The sequence below is a fragment of the Chroicocephalus ridibundus genome, chromosome 21, assembly GCF_963924245.1.
Source record: "Chroicocephalus ridibundus chromosome 21, bChrRid1.1, whole genome shotgun sequence".
Lineage (NCBI taxonomy): Eukaryota > Metazoa > Chordata > Aves > Charadriiformes > Laridae > Chroicocephalus > Chroicocephalus ridibundus.
In genome coordinates this window covers 4,926,400-4,931,326 of record NC_086304.1, presented here as the reverse complement: position 1 = coordinate 4,931,326, position 4,927 = coordinate 4,926,400, and the positions used below count along the sequence as shown (strand labels likewise).

Sequence of the window (4,927 nt, the reverse complement as noted above, 5' to 3'; positions counted from 1 at the left end):
CCGACTTCTGGATAGAGGATGTAAAACCAGCTCCTGGAGGGATCCATTTTCTCTGTGTGTCTCTACAGGTCTGTATTTCCCACTGACGTAGTCTGCCATACAGGCAGCGCACCGTACCAATACCCTCCCTGGTATTTTGGTGATGGTTGTCATGGTACTTCCTACTTGAGTCGGAAATTCTATTGAACTAGTACCTCCTTTAATTGTCTATCGTGGCCTGCAACTCCTCAGGTTATCTTGTGAGAGACAGCACCACCAGGGTGAGCCATCAGCATAGAAACATTGACAGCTGAGCAAATGGATCTTCATTCCAGGGCAATGGAGCTTCACTTCAGGGGAACCGTGAGAAACTCTGGGATATGGCCAAGAGAAACCTCCAGAAGTTTACAAGGAGAAGTGTCCGGTCCTGCACTGAGGGGGAGGAAGGTGCATCAGAGCCCGCTGGGACCTAACGTGCTGAGCAGTGGTCCTGAGGAGAAGGTGCTGGGAACTGGAGTGGCCCCCCAAAGAAAAGTGTCCCCCTGTGTGCAGCTCCCCATTTTGGAGGAGTGGGGAGGAACTGGAGAGTGCCCAGAGGAGGTCTGCCCAGCTGTGGTTCAGCGTATAGTGTCGGAGGATGTCGGAGTGGGAGACGGACCCGGAGTAACGATGGAGTCTCAATATGAGTATGATCGTTCTCCCTTTATTCAAGTTTTCACAGAGTATATATAGACAGGCAATAAGAGCACGCGCTAGCGGCAGCTATATGATTGGCTTACAGTCTCTTTTCACGCGCTGTCCATGCAGTTCATTCACAGATCAGATTGGTTACAAGAATTCACATAGTAAATTGCTTAGTCATTAGCACAACATGTTTTCTACCTTCTCAGTTCCCGTTTTTCCCATGTCCTAATTCCATTTTCTACCACCTGTTTTGCCCTTAATCCAATCTCTCACAGTAGGGAGGCTGGCTCACGTGACCATTTTCTCTCAGACACATTCCTACAATCCCCCCTTTTTCTTCTTGAGCCAGCCAGACCTTATGCATGGCATTTTCTATCATGTCAGTCACTTTGCGGAGAACACATGAGGCTACCATAATCAATAATAATATAACCAACAGTAGCATGAGCCCTTGCTTTAGTAAGTCTGATAACCATCCCGTTATACCCCATGAGTTTGACCAATCATCGAAACCATTTTTGACCGCTTTTAATTTGGACATGTTATCCTTGTTGTGACGCTCTTAGCAGGTTATATACTAAACACAATTAAAAACAGAATCAAAAAGAACCCTGCTAAGGCAATAAATACCCAGATTCCTAAATTTAGCCCAGAAAGCCAATTTCTTTGGATTTACCCACGAGAAATCCTTTTGTAATATTTCAAATACATTGCGGTTGCTGACAGCACGAGCGACCCTGGAAAAACAATCGTGGCAACATTTCGATCATCATAGTTACTGGTTTTGAAAAGGTATGTGACAAAAATACCCACTCTAATGCAGTCAGGCTCTTTGCATCATCCCACTGTCCTATCAGGGCATAAAGTTGAAATTCTTGTAGGAAGGTGTTCAATGTGTCTTGCAGCAGTAGTAGACTATATCTTATCTTTCAACATGCTGTGATGCCTTCGGAGCTGTTGGGGTTAATGAACATAAAACTTACGGGGGGGGCGGGGGGGAGGGCAGACACAGTGCTTCAGGGCATCCCCTGTACCTTCAAAGTGTGCTCATGTCTCTCTCCCCCTCTCTGACCCGAGACAGCCTCCTTATATCCTGCACTGGATTGAGTGGAGAAGTACAGGCTAGAGTCGCTGCATGCATGGCCAGTGCACACAGCGAGTCCCACCAGACTCTCCTGCGCTGGATCGAGTAGAAAAGTACAGGCCAGAGTCGCTGCACACGTGGCCAGTGTATGCAGCGAGTCTCACCAAACTCATGATCCAGCTTTGCTAACAGCAGCTGTCTGATACGTGACTACATTGTTGTAATCCCTTCTTGTTATCTTCTTCTGTGAAGGTCAGGTTCTCATGGATACACACATAGTTTTTAGAGCAACATATTCTACAACTCGTACAAGGATACGATGCAAAGCGGCATTTACAGCTGATCGTATAATGCTTATTAAACACGGCAAACAGCGTACTAAACATAACAGACAAATTCCTTCCACACAGGCAATGAGTATAATTTGCTTCAACCAACCCCACCCCCAAGTCCATCCAGCAAAGAGATTTCACCCCGTGGTCTCCACAAGTTGCTGGTTCGGTCGGTGCAGTTCCTGCAGCTGGGCATGGATGGATGTGGAGTGGTCACTTAGATTCATACAGTACAGTCCTTTAAAATCTTGACAACCATGTCTGTGAGCTGAAAGCAAAAAATCAGTAGCAGTTCTGTTTTGCAACATCGCATATCGAATACTATCTACATCTAGCGATAACTCAGAAATAGCTGTACTAGTAGCATTGTTAAACTTATCCTTGGCAGCAAGAGAGTCCTTGTTATCACGAATCCTTGGCAGCAAAAGAGTCCTTATTAGCAAGAGCGCATGCAGACTCCCTGTTCTTGCTGGTGCTGTGCTTTGATCTTCTTCCACAACAGGCCAAGATTCCCAAGCAGCTGGATAAGGTGTCTGTGAGTCCATTACAGGCTTATGTCATCCAAATGTTTTTCTTGCCAGCACCCGAGACTGAATAACAATTGGTGTGATATCTGTGTTTTCCAGCACCCAGGTGCGAGTCCCTTGAGTGTATTTACAGTCCTCCTCACCGATTTTCCGTTGCTTTCCCATATTCCACCCCCTTGCTCAAGAGACCGCTTCTGCTGGGTTCATTTTAGTCTCGCAGGGTATAACACAGAGCAATCTACTAAGGCATGCAATAACATAGACACATAGGAAAAAACCAAAAACATATCTCTATGGTACTGCTTTGAACCAGGTGTCCTATTTCTCTTTTTCTGATGCTTTCTCGTAATGTGTAAGGCATACTTTTGTGCTAACGTGGCACATTTCCCATCTAATTGTTCCTGTTTGGTTTCTTTTTTTTTTTTTTTTTCTTTTTTTTTTTTTCCCATCACTTACGACTGACATAAAAGTCTGCCTTTGCAACAAGAGCTCAGTTTCTCATTTTTCCTTAAGTTTCTCATTTTCATACAGAGCATCCTATAGATTTTGGCTCGACTCCTTTTCCCAATCAACCATGACCTTATAGACAAACAACAAACAACCAGCGATACGCCCTGCATGGGCAAGCCGTTCCCGAGAGTGTAAACGTGTCGGCTCATGAAAACTCCCCCAATATTTCAGGACTTCCATCGGTTCTACAGCCCATCCTGGTGTATCTACCTGGGGTGCGCTCGCCTTACGTCTAAACACTGTGTATATACAAACTTCTTCACTTGATGGAGTGTCAGCCCTAGATGCATACGAAAACAGTACCACACCGGGCAGAACACTTGCTCAAGTGGAGTCACCTAACGACACTGCACACAACAAAAAGCAAACAGTAGCACACATGCTGATCAGCAGGTATAAGCTGGCGCCCACACACACTTACACAGCAGACATACAAAACCAGCACTTCTATCTCAGGGAGACGACTGGGGAGGGGAGGGGGCGAGGCGGGCAATGTCAGGAGCAAACAGCTCCGGCTCTGTCCTTCTCTGCTGACATTCTGCCTCCTCCATCGGCCTCAGGTGGAGCAGAGGGGATCAGCAGGGGATCGTCCCGGACCTTCGGACCTGGCCTGTTCGATCCCCCTCCCATGGGTTGTAATGCTGCAAAAGCCCCGGCTGCTGTGGCTCGCTCCGCGTTCATATCTTGTAAGGTCGATAACACCAACCACCACGTCGTCGCTAACGGTGATGCCTCTTTGTCTCCTTTACTTATCATTTCCCACAGTTTTTTCCCAACAGCCTCCCATATTTCTGGTTTAAAAGCTGTCTGGGGCTCTGGTGCAAATCCGTTCTCTCTGCACCAGGTTAACAACCTTCGGAGCATACGCTCATCGTATTTCACCCCTCTCTTAGAGAGGATATGCAGGAGAAGTCTTAATATAGCCCCTTCTTCTTTTGTTACTTGTTGCCCCATCTCCTGCCCCGGCTTAATCAGTTTGAGCAACAGTTTCGCTGGTGTTTCAATCCCTCCCTTAGAGAGGATCCCAGCGAGTAGTGTGGCCGCAGCTTCTGTTTCCATAGCTGCGCCTGGGAGGTGAGGAGCGACCTCACGCCGTTGTCTGCTCCCGCTGATGCGCCCAAGCAGCACGTCTCCCAGCCGAAGTTTCCCACTCCCCTCCTCTAGCTGCTTACCGCAGTCTCGGAGAACTCAGTCGCGCTGAACCATCCTCTGCTACCAGATGTCGGAGGATGTCGGAGTGGGAGACGGACCCGGAGTAACGATGGAGTCTCAATATGAGTATGATCGTTCTCCCTTTATTCAAGTTTTCACAGAGTATATATAGACAGGCAATAAGAGCACGCGCTAGCGGCAGCTATATGATTGGCTTACAGTCTCTTTTCACGCGCTGTCCATGCAGTTCATTCACAGATCAGATTGGTTACAAGAATTCACATAGTAAATTACTTAGTCATTAGCACAACATGTTTTCTACCTTCTCAGTTCCCGTTTTTCCCATGTCCTAATTCCATTTTCTACCACCTGTTTTGCCCTTAATCTAATCTCTCATAGTAGGGAGGCTGGCTCACGTGACCATTTTCTCTCAGACACATTCCTACAGTATAGTGCACATGCGCTGCGTGGGGAGGCTGAGGAATGTGGGCTTCTTTGCCCCTTTGGCCCCATGGTGGAGAGGCTCTGGGCAGGACAGGGGTTGCTCGAAGGACGGTTTCAGAGATGATGGGGCTTTTCTTCTTCATGGGAGACCGCACGAGAAAGAAAGAATGCCAGAACTTGTAGCTTGGGAGGTTTAAACAGGAAACGGGAGAAAG

The 4,927-nt window shown here is 47.3% G+C and overlaps 1 long non-coding RNA gene across 1 annotated transcript; it reads right to left on the bottom strand.

Moving 5' to 3' along the window:
* Positions 1-666: 666 nt before the first annotated feature.
* On the bottom strand, positions 667-4,509 carry LOC134526034 (uncharacterized). Its single transcript, XR_010073876.1, has 2 exons — positions 4,289-4,509; positions 667-2,347 (listed from the first exon to the last, which is right to left on the bottom strand). It is a non-coding gene; the product is annotated as an uncharacterized LOC134526034 (long non-coding RNA).
* Between the last annotated feature and the right edge of the window lie 418 nt (positions 4,510-4,927).